The 16,056-nt window shown below is 45.6% G+C and overlaps 1 long non-coding RNA gene across 2 annotated transcripts in view; it reads right to left on the reverse strand.

Moving 5' to 3' along the window:
* Positions 1-2,138: 2,138 nt before the first annotated feature.
* LOC138569401 (uncharacterized) overlaps positions 2,139-16,056 on the reverse strand; it is a 65,427-nt gene continuing 51,509 nt past the window's right edge. The window contains exons 3-5 of one of the 2 annotated variants that reach the window (XR_011303234.1): positions 8,021-8,153; positions 6,927-7,130; positions 2,139-2,604 (exon numbers count right to left, since the gene is read on the reverse strand). This is a non-coding gene — a long non-coding RNA (uncharacterized lncRNA). The remainder of the gene's footprint in view (positions 2,605-6,926; positions 7,131-8,020; positions 8,154-16,056) is intronic. The other variant, XR_011303233.1, reaches the window with a different exon arrangement.

Raw genomic sequence — 16,056 nt, forward strand, 5'->3', positions numbered from 1 at the left:
GCAGATGTCTAGGAGGGGCACACCAGGCAGGAACACCATCTTTGCAGCGATCGCTCTGGTGGAGTGGGCTCTCGGACGGCCAGCCAGTGTTTGGTTTGCCAACCAGTGACGAGTGATGCAGCCGGAGAGCCACCTGCAGATGGAAGCCTTGGACAAGGCCTTCCCATGGTTCACAGTACCAAAGTTAACAAAAAGCTGAGAAGTTTCCCGGAAACTCTTCGTGCGGGCCACATAAAACTTCAGCCCTCGAGCCACATCCAGCGAGTGCAACGTCTTTAAAGCCGGCAATGAAGGCGTCGGAAAAAACACAGGCAACACCAAGGGTTCGTTGAGAGGAAATGCGGACGGAAACTTGGGTATGAAGGAGGGCTGCGTCCGCAGCACCATTCTCGTCTCGTGGAAAGTGAAATAAGGCTGCTTGCAGGACAGGGCCTGTATCTCACCTACTCTCCTGGCAGAGGTGATGGCCATGAGGAAACCGGTCTTCCAAGACAGGAACTTGAGCAGAGCTTTATGCATAGGCTCGAAAGGGGCCCCCCCGTGAGCCTAGTCAGCACCACGTTGTGTTCCCACACTGGGGCAGCGCCTTCACCGGCGGGAACAATCGGATCAGTCCCTTTATGATCTCCTTGACTAGACGGTGCTACCAAAGCGAAGACTGTCCTGGAGCCCTGGTGTACGACAACAAGTTGGAAGGACTTGTGGACTTGTGACCCTCAGAGAGTTAATCTTCTGCGATCGGCACCAAGTCGCAAAACGCGTCCATTTGTGTCTGTAAAATGGCCTGGCCTTGGCCAGGACCTCCCTGCAGTCCGCAGGCAGCTCCTAACCACTGCACTCGAATGGTGCAGGAGCCAGTGCTTCAGGTTCAGCGATCCTGGGTCGTGGTTCAGGATTGCGCCTCCTTCCCTGGCGAGAAGATCTGCAACGACTGGTAGCTTGACTGGAGGGGACGCTGACATGCTGAGAAGGTCCGTGTACCAGATTTGCCTCGGCCACACTGGTGCGACGAGGATCATCCTGCACCGGCACCGTCTGAGTTGACTGATGACTTGTAGTAGCAGCAGCAACGGAGGGAACGCATACAGGAACAGGCCTTCCCAAAGGGAAGGTGAATGCGTTCCCCATGCTCCCCGGCTGGGGGAAGCCGATGGTAAACCTCCGGCACTTGGTGTTCGTCGCAAACAGATTGATGGGGGGACTGCCCCACCTGAGGAAGAGGTTGTCCACTTCACCCTGCGGAAGCTCCCAGTCGTGGCAAGAGCGCAGCTCCCTGCGGAGGGAGTTGTCAATGTTTTTGACTCCCGCCGGGTGAAAAGGAATGAGAAACATCCCCTGGGTGATGGCACAGTGACACAATTCCTGTGCCTATCTGGAGAGCGCCGGGGATCTCGTGCCACCCTGCTTCCGTATGTAAATCATTGTGGTGGTATTGTCTGTGAAGACCCTCACCACTTGCCCTTGAGGTACAGAAGAAATGGCTTGAAGAACCAAAACACTGCCCGTAGTTCCAGGACGTTGATGTGTAGTCTTCTCCGGTAGTCACAGGCCTCTGGCGTGGAGACGTTCATTGTGGTCTCCCCAGCCCTCCAGGGAAGCAACCGACGTGACTGTCTCCTGGTACGGCGGGCTCTGAAGTCTGTGCCCCTGGCGATGTTGGAGCGCACGCTCCACCACCTTATCGCTCGACGGAACTCCTTATCGAGCACGATCCTGTCCTTGAAGCTTCCGGACATCTGCATCCAACGGGAGTCCAGTAATTCCTCAAGTGGTTGGATGGTTACACATGAATTCCCTGTAGTCGCAGATGGGCCGCCAGCCGAGCCAGGCACTCTGCAAATACTCTGGGCGCCGACTTCAGTTCGAGGGGGAGAGCCGAAAAACGGATCCCCGTTAATCGGATGAAGAAACAATGGAGCACACAGGCTCGATTGAACAAACATTTCCAAGTCAAAAAAGCGCAAAAAAATGCAATAGGCTCTAAGAGCGAAACACGAGGACTCCCAACACTTGAAGTGCAGTAAAAATCTGAAGATGGCTGCCAGAGGAGGGGCCTAGGGAGAGGGCAGTCATTGGCTGGGGACAGTATAACCTAGAGCTCAGTGAATGGTTTGTAGGAGAAAGACGGTTTATAAACGAAAGTGAAATAGTTTTTTCTTTTACCGGGAATTCCCTGCCTGACGACGGGGACTATTCACAAGCTTCAGAATCCATGCCAAACTCCATGCTGGAGAAATGCTCCTCGATGACTTCTGCTTCTCCTCCAATGATCCCATGACTGTTGATAAATCTCTGTGCTCATGAGGCTGTGCGCATCACACACACACGTCAGTACCTTGACACTATGTTGAGACAAGAGACCGCCTAACACCTTACCCAGTGCGTGCTTCACTACTGTGCAGCATGCATATAACACATTAATTATGGCCATTCAGTGCACGGAGACAGTTGTGACTCATACAAGTAACATTGGTATGCACACACGTTATGCACTGATGAATAAACAAGGCTACTTAGCTCTGGCTTGTAGATCTAGGCGGGATTGTCAGTTATGTGCTTGCATGACGTTCCAAGTGCCATTTCAGTAGATGGTGAAGGCACGCACTAAAGAAACAAAGGCTGTTAGTGCTCTGTGCATTTAGTACTGCATTATTTTGCTATGTGTAAGCGTCTCCTAGGAAATATTTATCGCGTAACTCACATAAGTAGATTTTTTCTTTTATCTTACATTAAGCACATTAGATTTCTATTTTTGCTTAACGGTCTTTACATTACCGGTTGTTGCAACACTAGTAAGCAGTTTAGTCTTCACACCAGGTAAACAGAGTAATGACAAGCTAGCCCAAAGACGCTGCAATCCCTTTAGTGAGCCTAATGAGTTGCTCATTCCCCTGGGCATAGAGGAAGAGCCCAGAAGTGTGTGAAGGCGAGGAGGTGAGAACCTGACCTCAGCCAGGAGAAACAGAAGACAAACAAAGCAACAGCATGAACAGTGACATTCAATCAGTGGAAGTACTAATTGTATATCACTTACAATGTCAATGCACTTTTGTAAACTTCCAACACAGGAAGTGCGAGTCTTGAAACTGTAGGTCTTAAGTGTTAATGGTTGATGGAAGACAACTGAAATGCGCCCATCTCTTGCATTGCACAAGAGTAGTTGTATGTAGCATTTAAAACCACAATCTTTAACATTCAAATGAAGTCGCTTATGAATTAGAAAAACACCAATCTAAGTTTCTTTGTATTTCAGTTCACTGATAACTTTAGCAATAGAGTAGTAAGCAGAACGTGCATTCAAGTTACAGAGATTAACTCTTTACCGATAATCAACAATAGATGTGTAATGTCCAAAGAGAGAGAAGAGCACTAGGAGCTGGTGGTGGCTGCGCCTTACTCAAAAGTGTTCCGTCTGGTCTTTTTGCACTTGCAGCCGGTTGGTAGAAACTATAGGGACTGCGCTCTTGGTGCCCAAAGTGCAATTCTTTTTGATTTGGTTGGTGTTTCTACTCAATTGGCGCTGGTGCATTTGATCATGTGTCGACTCCATTCACTCTGTTGAGCGTAATAAGTATGGTCCACAAAGTACTCTTTTGTATTTGATTAGTGATTTATTGCAGTTTTTCTTGATTAGGAGATGGTGCCATTTGACTTCTTGCAGAACTGCCAATGTGTGCATGGCGTCCCGTAAGTAGGTTGGAATTTTCGGGACCTTTTTCTATGGCACCATTAACATACTTGGAAAAAGGTTAATAGATGGATCCAATTGCACTCACAATCGGTCTTCCTTCAGGTATTTTAGTATATGGCTTGTGAACCTTGGGTAGAAAGTAAATGGTTGGAATCCTTGGATGGTCAGTTTTAAGATATTTGGCCTCATCATCCGTGATTAGTCTTAGATGCCATTTTTTGATGAGAATGTCTGCCTGCTCCTTGATAGTGTTAGTGGGGTTTGATGGAAGAGTCTCATAACATCCTGGTGTTTGTAGATGTGTCAGGGCCATCTGGATGTGGTCCTCCCTATACATGATAACTATGTTTCCACCCTTGTCGGCTTCTTTGATGATGGTTTGATAAAGGCAGGTTGGGGGAACCAGACCTTAAAGTCTACTATCTGGCAGCCCAGATGAGAGTTATCCAGGATTGGCAGAATGAAGATGGGGAAAAGATATGGAGGCCAATGGACCGATCAGTAGCAGGGGAAAACTTTGAAGAGATACTATGGAAACCCAAACCAGATAGACCACCCCAAATGTACTGTAACACGATTCTGGCTCTAGTGGACGACGCGTGGGATGAAGCAACGAAGAGGGGACACATCGCCTGTCACCCATTACCATTCACGCCGTTATTGGACAATCCACAATTCACCTCGTGACACAAAACCGCTGCATTCACTAAATGGCAGCGGGGGGTGGGGGGGTGTCAAAAGATCAGAGATATGTTTGCGCGGAACCAGTTCAAACAATTCGACCAATATACGGCAGACTTTGAAGTGGGGAGAGGGAGAGATTTCGCTATGCACAACTGAGTCACTGGTTACTCCACCCTTCCATGAAACAAGCAGGGACACGCTAGCTAACGCCCCTTGAAAAATACCTGAATATGGATCCCATCGACATGCGGGTGGTCGTGTCCATATACGTGCACCTAAAAGCGTGTGAATATCCCCCTCTGAGGCCCTATATGAAAGAAAGGAAATTATCCACGGGACACTCAATAGAAGAGAGCGAATGGTCGAAACTATGGGCGAGCATTCCCAAGCTCACAAGATCCCTCAAATTCGGGAAATCTGGGTTAAACTGCTTTTCCATTGGCACCAAACGCCCTCAAGACTCTACAAAATGTACCCAGGGGAATTGAAATTCTGTTGGAGGGAATGTGCAGGGAACTTGGAGCACACATGGTGGGACTGCCCCAAAATAGAGAGATATTGGGAGAGCATACAAGAGGGTTCCGCACAGACTGGTCAAGGTTATTGGAGTTCCTACAGGAAGGATCGAGGGGTGCCTGGTGTCCAAGGAACATGTGCCTCTTGGGCATAGTAGGATAGCCTCTGATCGAGCTAGTACAGGGGAGGTGACCCGAGGACTGAACAGAAGCATGCAGTGCAGCACTGACTCATGACACCGGATAACGAAGCCCGGAGACGGCACTTGAGCACTATGGACTACCGTCAAAGGGGGGTGGGGGTACACATTTACGGTTAAATTGTTCTTCTTAAAAGTTATTTAAAAAAATATACAACTGACCATTGCTTCATCCAAGCATTTTGAGTCAATGAGGTTACAAGCCATACAGTAGTCGTCAATGTTGCCTGCGAGAGATAGAAGTGTTACTTTGTTTAATTCACTGCTTAACTATATAACTTGGGTGTTGATAGTTTCTTAAATATAGTCCACTAAACAAATGCATGGACATCTTTCCTAGTAACAGTACATTATTGTTTGCTACATAGGGTATGCCCTACACTGGCCCCATTTTGTCCCACATGTAGGTGGTCATAACGCCACCAAGGAATCCTAGTTTGCTGTAGGGGGGGGTGAGAGAAAATAACCAAAAAGGGAGAACATTTAGGGTTTTTCAGAAAATGGCAATAAAATGATGTACAAAGAAGCCTGTGGTTTGTTCCATGTAAAAGCTAGGAACAAATGGCTTGCTGTGCTGAACTCGTCATTTTCTAGGCTGTCAAGACCAGGTTGATTGGAAACCAAAAAAAACAAACATATTTTGATATGCTAACCAGCCGTTTTGTGAGACATAGGCGATTTTGGCTTTTTTTGTCCAATAGGACATGCGTGGATGGAATGGAAGAGAAGGGTAGGAAAGCTGAATGGGAAGACAGAAAAGCATACATTTCCTAAAAGTAGACAAAATTCCAACTTTAGGAAGGGGTGATTTGCGCAGGTCAGGCAACAACTATTTAGGGAAAAATTCCATAGTGTCGGGAAAATAACAGAAAAGAAAGGTATGTGGTGGACATGGTTGAGCTGGTAAGGCAAATGGCTTCTGGGAATTTTGAGAATACCACAAGCCAAAAACTGAGCCATGGTACACACGTTTTATATGCTTACGGCCTAAACAGATGTACTTAGCATGTGTAAATAAGGAAAACAAATGTGGTGAGGAAGGGCAGGCATACCTTTTTTGAAAGAGCACAGGCAGACCTTTGAAGGGTAGGTGACTTGCGCAGGTTACAAAAGTGTATAGTGACTAAACCAGCGACTAACTGTAGGTCACATTTGGGAAATGAAAGGGTTGTGTGACAAAGTGCAGCAGCAAGTGTGTTGAATTGTTATGAAAACCACAGAAACACAATAAATGTCGTACCTTCCTGCGTTCCCACAGGTGTCAGGAAGAAAACGGTACCTCACATGTATGGGTGCACCTACCTGGGCACAAAGGGAAAAGGCTAAAACACTGGTAACCCCAAGTCTTTCGGCAGAGCAGATTTTCAAGAATTTTGCTCATGTGGACAACCTACAGATTTGGGCCTAGGGTGTCGAAGCCATCAAGGAAAACAGGGAACCCCATGCATTTCCGAATCGAGGACACCCGTGGGAATCCACAGAGGTCTGACATGCACAAATTACCCCAGAATGTATTACCCACAAGCCCCGGCAAATTTGTAATGCCCGTGAAGGCACTCTAAAGTGAAGTGAGTTGAAATGCTGTTGCATTTTTATTTAAGGTACACCTCCAGTGCAGGGAGCAGGATTACCGTTCCTTTGTAAGGCATGCACAAATTCAGAGCCTAAGGGTCCATTTCAAGGAATGATGGGCATTCCCGGAAATCAGTCGATCTCCCAATACTTTTCCTTTGTATGACACAAAAGGAAACAAGGCTGTAGGCAGAGAGCTGCCTTGGAAGGACATTGGGGACAGTACACCAGAGTATCCCTCCTCATTCCTTGTTTTGTACACACCTTACATTTTCTGTTTGGTTGTGTCTTCATGGTTGGGACAGGAACATAATCAGCAAAGTGTCGTCCTTTCAATGTGGCCACATCTTCTACCTCTGGAAAGGAGGGAGTTTGTACATGGACAATGGTCAGCAAACATGTTCCTCAAAGCCAAACTGACATTGCTATTCCCTCAGGAAACACTATAGACAGAGGATGGAATACACCCTAAAAAGGAAAGAGGTGGGACAGACTTACTGGGCCTGCCACTTTAAGGATGTTACATATGTTATTTGCTTATCAGAAGAAATACTAAAATAATAGTCCACTTGCAACACATGCTCACTCTTTCAGTACTCATATTAGTGTCACACATGTACAATATGAAAGCAAACATTTCCAATAACTTACTTAAACACATAGGGCCTCATTAGGAGTTTGTCGATAAGCCGCACATAACACACCAGTAAAAGTGTACGCAAAATTGGTACTCATCCTGAATTGTGATGGTCACACATTAAACATGCAAATATACCCACCTTTTAGAAAGAAATTGGATGTATAACATCTCAGGTTTAACCTTTGTGGGCCTGTAAACCCATCTGGAAAGACTTTGCTACTTAGGAAGTTGAAAACGTCTCCTAATTTAGCTTCAAAGTTTACAAAGCTGTAAAAAAATTGCCCGGTCACACCAATTTAAAAAATGTCTGCATACAGCTAGAACAATGCCATCACAGTAATGAGAATAGGTCAGAAAAGCAATCCGCAGCCAGGGTTTTTTCTCAATTGCTATTAGTACCTTAAGGCGACGCCTGGAGGTGCTAAAAGCATAACATAATTGGTTCTGCAGGCTTCACCAGCCCATCAACGGCACAGGGGTACGACGTTGAGGCCCTTGGTTCACTCGGCCATGTAAGCTGCACACCAGGGCGTTAGCGGCCTTTGAAGCCCTCAGAACATGAAAGTATTGCAAAATTAGGAACATTTCACTAATGAATTCAAGACTAGATTATTAGTAAATGTTCCCTGTTCTCTCATTGCCCGATATATAGCTGGTTTACTCCATGTGTCCACTATATATTGCATTAGTGTATTACATCCGTGCTGCCGAGTCATACCTCAGGTGTAAGGTCTCTACGTTCTGGCATCTTGCTCTGGGAGCTGGCTTGGTGTCTTCCAGGGTCGGGATATAGAGCTGAGGCTGCAGATCATTCACTGAACTGGCACAGACATTTTGGAGACTTCACTGGTCTGTAAGAATACATGAATGATGAGTTGTATTTACGCTTTCAGTCCCAACGAGACCATTTGCATAGTTGTTGAAATACCAAAACAAATGCAGCAGTTAATGAAGCCATTTAACAACACAATGGGGGTCAGTAGGAGTCCGTCGGTATTTATAAAAAAAATATATATATATATATATATTTTTTTCCAGCGCCATTGGACTCAATGGGAATGGGGAGGACGGATGCACTGGAACTGTGCGCAACAGTGCCGGTGCATCAGTCAAGGTCTGGGAGCGGCTGCCATTCCGCCCGCGAGGTCAGACCTAGCGGGCGGATGGGCCCCCGCTCGCAGAACTCGTAGTTTGCCAGTCTGCAAATAATAGTACCTGCAATTTACCAGTACCGTGAACTCGTAATGAGGCCCAATATGTGTCAGGCCCAGTGTTAGGTTGGAGAGCTTGGGACCCGCTGCAGCAATGATGCAAGGCACAGCAACATTTGGATTGCCAAGGTCCCCTCATCCCTTCTCCCAGACAAGCTGGTTTGATTCACCTGCCTGCTGGAACCCTGTATCGCACACAAAAAATCCATAACTTTTATTTTATTTTTTTATTGCCCATTTATGGTTTTACAATACAAAACCTACAAGCTAGTTGATTCCACATATAAAATCCAAAACCCACATCCAGTAAAAATGTTGTCCCAATACCATATAGAGTACAGGGCCTTCCTAAAGTTGACCCTCTTGTTCGTCGATTACTATATGGTATGTTCGAACAGCTTAAAAATAGCAAGTACCAATTTAACCAAAGCCAAGGTGATTGGCACACGTTCTCCTGATAAGATTCTCCACCATTCTTCCTTAGAAGAATGCGGCCATACCTCTTAACCACTCCTGACATAAGAGTCACCCTTAAGTCTCTTGTTAACTGAGCAAGACATTACAAGATGGTTAAGCGTTTCGATCGTCGCATTTTCTTTACACAATCTGCAGATGACTGATCCATCGTCTTGCTTTCGTGGTCTCAAAAGTTCCCTTGTTGGGAACTAATTGAGACGTATTCTCAGAAACTGGGATCGAAAAAACCAACTAGGGAACAGCTGCTGATATTTTGGTAGGCAGTTCAATTTTTTTTCTTCTCCCAAAGGCGTTCCGAAAAGCTTAAACACTAGTCTCTCATCCCGAGTCTTGATCCAGTCCAGCCTGTACAGTTTTTTCTTCACCTTATCATGGTTTTGCACAAGTGTTACGACTGTCTCCCCCAGGTCGGAAAGAACCGTTATACAGGCATTCTCCCATTCTCGTAAGGAGCACTCAGATTTTTCCGTTAGGGCTTTCTGGAGGACCCTGAATCCATCCCTTGGCTTTGCTACAATTCCTAAACAACTGAAGAGTTTTCCACATAACAATGGCTGTAAGTGAGGTGAGACCAAGTTCCATCCTTATGACCTGGATCGGAACACTCTTCGGTAGGCCCAAAACCTTCTTCCAAAATATTCCTTCCATTGATTGCCATATTTTATCATCGAAGTTCAATGATGCCTCAGCGCCATATGTTACGATTGGTATAACTTTCATTCTGTAAAACTTTACCAGTGGTACCATCTAGAACCCACAGACTTTTTTCAAAATTATTTTGCCTTGTGATGCTAGAATTTTCATTTTGTTACGAAGTGAAGCCACTTTAGGAGCGTTGCAAACACATGTATTTAGGAAAAACCCGGGTAAGTTAGAGGTTTTACCTCTGGCACTTTTTCTCCTAGCAGATACCATGCCTTCATCCCTTTCTTGCTTCTGTTCGTTTATTCTCCGAAGGCCATAATCCTTGATTTTAATGGATTTATCAGCAAACCATTAGTTGAAATATATGTTTGCAGATCGTCCAGCTGCCTTTGGAGGCCTACCGGCGTCCGGTCGGCCAATGTGATGTCATCTGCGAACAGAAGTCGACTCACTTCCTTTTTTAAGTCCCTTTGTCATGGATATTGGTCTTGATAATACACCTCTGGTGTTAACCCTTACCCTTAGCGTCGTGTCAGAGTAGAGTCTTTCAGTAGTTCCATGATGTTATCAGGGCAAACCCACTGCTCCAATTTCAGCCACAAGGCTTGGTGTCAAAGGCTTCGGTTAAGTCTACAAATGCCAGGTATGTTTTCTTGGCTCTATTTTGCTCAGATCTTGCTTCGAGGATGTTTATAATAAAGATGTTACCATCTTTAACAGTGATAACAGTCGTTCCTATTCCCTTCACGAAACCGGACTGCCACTCATCCCTGTGGGCTGATGTTGTTGCCCACATCAATAGATTTTTTAGCAGTAGGGTGGCACATAGTTTGCCAGCCACATCCAGTAGCGCTATTGGGTGGTAGTTAGCGGGGCCCGACCTCTGGCCTTTCTTGTAGATGGGTACAATTGTTGATGCCTTCCATGCCAGATGTATCTTCTTTACTTATGTGATGTGCGTAAATAAAACCAAAAGGAATTCAGCCCATTGTGCCGGGTTTTGTCTAAGAATCCCGTTAGTCAGCCCGTCGGGCCCTGGGGCTCGTGAGTTACTGAGCTTGTTGATGCAAACACAATCGATTCAGGAGCCAAGTCAAGCCCATCCCACTTTGATTTTGCTGGTTTTCCGATTGGGGCACACACAGGCGCCTTATCTGAGAACTTCTTAAAATAGTCGAGCCAGGTAGTAGCTGAGATGGAAATCAGCAGCAGTGCTTCCTGAGGTGTATCTAGTCGGTTTAGAAATGACCAGTTTCGCCACTATTACGGGATTTAATCAGTTCCAGCATAGTTTCTGTGTAGTTTCTCAGCAACATTTTGTTATACATTTTAACCCAGTTTCTGTATTGTTGTTTCAATTTCCTAATTTCATAATTTGTTCCCCACTGTCATTAGATTTCTTTTTTTTAGTTCATTAATGTTCTGTTTCAAGATCTTTTCCTTTATTGCAACACTTTGATCATAAACATGGGTATGCTGGTATGTCTGTCGGGTGACTCTACCCTTTTCCACATCAAAGGCATTGAACGGAAGTGTTAGTTCAATCGCTCGTTACCTTGTGTTAATTTCACGAGATCAGTTGCCAATTCCAGCTCCCTTGTTAACTGGTTAATTTTATTTTGCTTAATTCTTTCTGTTATTTCTAAGGCAATGTGTCCGTCTTTGGCCCCTTCCTGGTGGGCTGCTTGCCATGCTAAGCTTAACAAATTGTAGTCACTCGATTTCTCCCTGATAACTGACAGCGTTCGTATAGTTGACATCATGTATTTTGACGTGCAAATATAATCCAAGATTTGGCCATTTTTTGAATCGTTTCTAGTTGCCTTTCCTGGGATATCTCCTTTACTTATTTATTTTAAATTTAAAATGTTAGTTTATTTCTAAACTTTTCATTCATATACAATTCTTTGTTTACATACTGGTATTAAAATAGAGTTAATCCAGAGTCTAAGAACTTATATCCTATGGTTTCAAGTCTTTCTTTAGAATATTTCTCCAAAATTGAATGATTGTGAATATCATTTTGTTGTTATTGCCTAGGAGGATCTGGTCCCATCGGTCTTTTGCATCCAACCGTATCGTGAGTTTCAAATACACTTCTCTGTGAGTGTTTCTCAGATCCGACAGATCTTTGCATGCCTTTATTAGATGGAAAAGAGACTCAGGATGTTCGGGATCTTTGCAAAATCTGCAGTACGCCTGTCCAGTTGGTAGTTGAGTTGTTTTCGTCAATCGTTTGCGGGTTGGCAACAAGTTAAGGCGTAATCGCAGGAATAGGTCAAGTATATCTTTATCAGGGAACAATTTCAGATAGTTCGGAAGCTGATTAATAGCCCTAGTCTCTGATATACAGTTGAGATTCATGCGATATTGTGTTTTGGCTTGCATTGTATGGATCCAGTCGTTGAGCATGATTTTCTTTTTCACATGCTGTGGGTGCTGAATCAACATTTCGTTTGAGATTTCGGCTTTCTCAAGTGCAAGTTTCACAATCCTTTTCCAGTTGTTTAGAGTGCTTGTATTGCTTACGATTGAGTTATCTGAAAGAATTTCCATAGCTGGAACTTGATCTTTGTTCTGGATTTTTCAGAACATATCAAGATGTTTCCATAGTACAATGGACTGCAGTGATTGAATCCTAACCATAGGGAAAGATGGCGGCAGTGATAAAACCTTATGCCAGAATATGGCCTCAAGCTGCTGCCATATATCTGGGTCAAGGTATAGCCTCAGCTCCGTAGGCGAGCATCGCTACTACTTTCTGGTGGAAAAAGTGAGTACCGGTTCCAAAGAAAATTTTCCATATTTTCTATGGACGAAGATGCCTTGTCTCGCCAAGGCGTATGCTTTAGATTTACGATGCACACCCCATTCTATATCAGATTTGGATTGATTAATCCATACCCCCATGTATTTCACAGAGTTAACCTGGACACGTTTTTTGTGTTTTAGGAACCATGAAGGCTTCGACTTAGGTTGTTTTCTTGGTTAGCAGCATGATCTGAGTTTTCTCAATATTAATCTTTAATTCGTTCAGCGTCATGTAGTCTTCGAGTCGATCTAGGCAAATCTGGAGACCTCTCTGTGTTTTGTCGAAGATCACAATGTAGTCTGCGTACATCATCTCTGGTAGTGCTGTAGCGTGGAGTTTAGGTGGCTTTCGGGTCGGGATGTTCATATGCTCATCAAAATCGAAAGTAAAAAGACTAAAGAGTATTGCCGCCAAGGGACAGCCCTGTTTCAGGCTGTTTGATGTCATTATTGGTTGGGAGACGATGCCATCAGCGGTCATGTGTTGTCATGCGCCCCTTCCATGTGCGCCTATGGGATCGGTGGAGAAGGGGACGCCATAGAAGAGTTCCATCACGTTCGGCATAACGTGCTCTGCGGTCTAGTCTTTCATTCCAAGATGGCCGCCGCCGGCTTTTTCGGCTCTGTGCAGCCGACAGGGTTCGCGTTGCAACTGCGCCTACCTCTGCTTTGTTGCCGACGCTCCTTGTCATTTCTCTTGGCTCTGCTGAGCCCCGCTTTCCTTTGCCCCTCTGTTCTCTTTCCCTTGTTCCTTCTTCTGTTTCTCGCTGGTCTCTCCTCCCCTTTCGCTGGCTCCTTGGGTCCTTTCCCAACACTTCTGGACCCCCACTGGTACTCTTCCCGATCTCCCACCTGATCCGGCTTCCCCTGAGAAGTCTCCTCCGCATCCTTCCAGTGGATCCCTCGCCTTCCTGTGCACCAGACTCGAGGAAAGAGGGGTACCTTTCCGGTCTCCTCGAGAAGGTTTTTTTTGCCTCTGTGGCTTTTTCCCATAAGGCGGATGCGGACCGACGTCCCTGGTAACCGGGGTTACTTTCGGAAACCAAGGTGGCGTCGTTCCACGGTCGGCCGTATTTACATAAAAAAGGATCTGCCGTTCGCAACGGAAGGAAACCGAGATCACATCAGCCCGAACTTTCAGGTGAGGAGGTGGAGTTGGGGTCGGATTTCGAAGTTGACACTGAAGGCCCCATCAGTGCTGACAGATTGCAACGCCAATCGAATCCTACCATGGCTACGGCGGAACAAGTTCAAGAACTTGTGGCAGCAGTACAATCACTCAACCTTGAAGTAAGAAATTTGAATCAGGAGATGCAGCAGATCAAGGCAGAAAACACAGTTCTCAGACAGATTGTGGCGGATCGGGAACTTCGCAGTACTGACCTCCCTCCCATGCCACTTTCTTCCGGAAGGTTTGATGGATCTGCTACACATCTGAAAGAGTTCTTAGAGGCCTGTAATGTACAATTTACCTTTAGACCTTCCACCTTTTCTACGGATCTAAGTAAGGTGGGGTTGGTTATTTCCAATTTAACCGGGAATGCCCTGGCGTGGGCAAATCCCTTGGTTACTTCAGATGACACTGTTCTACGGGACTGGAAGATGTTCCTAGAAAGATTTAAACAAGCCTTTGAAAGACCTGAGATTAGATATCTAGCCGGGGAAGAACTCCTTGAAGTTCATCAGGGGCAGATGGAGCTCTACTCCTATATCACCAAATTCAAACGATTAGCTGCAGAGGCTAACTGGCAAGAACCGGCCCAGTTTACAATCTTCTGCAGAGGATTGAAAGACGAAATCAAGGACGAACTCGCTCGCATTCCTAGGCCTGCTTCCTTCACAGAATTGATGTCCGTTTCTCTACAGATAGAGCATCGCCTTAATGAACGCAAGATGGAGAAAAAAAGAGGAAAAGGGAACCCATCTTCTTCTCATTCTACTCCCAGCTTGGTATTGCCTTCGGGAGACTCCAAAGAGGAACCCATGCAGATAGGTACCATGCGAAATCCGTCAACTCCGGAAGAAAGGAAGAGACGCCGGGACTCAGGTTTGTGTATGTATTGTGGCTCTGCAGCCCACCTACTCCGCAACTGTCCCGAAGTTCCACCCAGGCATTCGGAAAATGCCAGGCCTCGAACCTAGGAAGGATCACGGTTCGAGGGGTTACAAGAGGTCCTTACGTAACTCTTTCCGTTACTCCTGCTCGCCAAGAAGATGATGTTCGACTAATGGTGATATCCCTGCACCTCTCCTGGAGAGACAAGGAGATCGATACTCTGGCCTTGATTGATTGCGGAGCGGCAGGCAACTTCATGGATACCATATGGGCTCACAAGATGGGTATCCATAGGATTCAGAATAAGGAAGATCTTAAGGTCGAAGGTGTGGATGGCACCCCCCTTTCTTCAGGGCCCATTACCCATTCCACCGAGATCCTTCAGGTCACCATCGAGAAGACTTGTCTTTCGATATAATCAGGGCAGCCCACTTTCCCATGATTTTGGGTATTGCATGGCTGCATCGTCATAACCCTACCATTGATTGGTCTTCCAACTCTCTTTCCTTCAGTTCCCCTTTCTGCTTGCAGAACTGTCTATCATCCCGGAAGTATCAGACTGCAACATTGCTGGCACCGGAGTCACCTACAAAGACCATCCATTCCATCCCATCTCAGTTTACAGACTACGCTACAATCTTTTTGGAAAGAGAAGAACATGAATTACCCCCGCATCGTCCGGAAGATTGTTACATCAAACTTGTTCCAAATGCTCTGGTACCATTTGGCAGAATGTTCTCCTTGTCCATTAAAGAGAGGTCTGTTCTACGCCAATACCTGGATGCTAATCTTAAGAATAGTCTTATCCAACCCTCCAAATCCCCTGCAGGGGCTTCGTTGTTCTTTATTGCTAAGAAGGATTCTACCGAACTCAGACCTTGTATCGACTATCGAGGGCTCAACAAGGTTACCATCCGGGATAGATATCCCATGCCCCTCATTTCTGATATTCTCGAAGCTGTTAAAGGGGCGGTCATCTTTACCAAGCTTGATCTCCGCAATGCATACCATCTATTGCGCATTCGCGCCGGGGATGAATGGAAGACAGCGTTTAGAACACCATACGGTCTTTTTGAATACAGGGTGATGCCCTTTGGATTGGTAAATGCCTCTGCAGTTTTTCAGAGATTTATGGATCGGATTTTATTTGACCTGCTATTTCACTCAGTAATCATATATCTGGATGATATATTAGTATTTTCAAAGACCCTCCAGGAACACTCGACTCATTTGCATGAGGTCTTTAGCCGTCTACGAGACAATCATTTGTTGGTCAAACCCAGTAAATGCGTGTTCCAGACTACCTCAGTACCTACCTGGGATTTATCCTTTCTCAGGAGGGCATCAAGATGGATCCCAGAAAGGTTTCTGCATTAGACTGGCATTCACCTACCTCGGTCAAAGAGGTACAAAGATTCTTGGGATTCGCGAACTTTTACCGGAAGTTTATCCGAAATTTCTCAGACATTGTGGTTCCAATCACTTCTCTTCTGAAGAAGGAAAATTTGCCGTTCAAATGGTCTACCGAAGCAGAACAAGCCTTTGGTTTCCTCA

This window comes from Ambystoma mexicanum, chromosome 2q (genome assembly GCF_040938575.1).
Source record: "Ambystoma mexicanum isolate Mex_15411 chromosome 2q, UKY_AmexF1_1, whole genome shotgun sequence".
In the NCBI taxonomy this organism is placed as follows: domain Eukaryota; kingdom Metazoa; phylum Chordata; class Amphibia; order Caudata; family Ambystomatidae; genus Ambystoma; species Ambystoma mexicanum.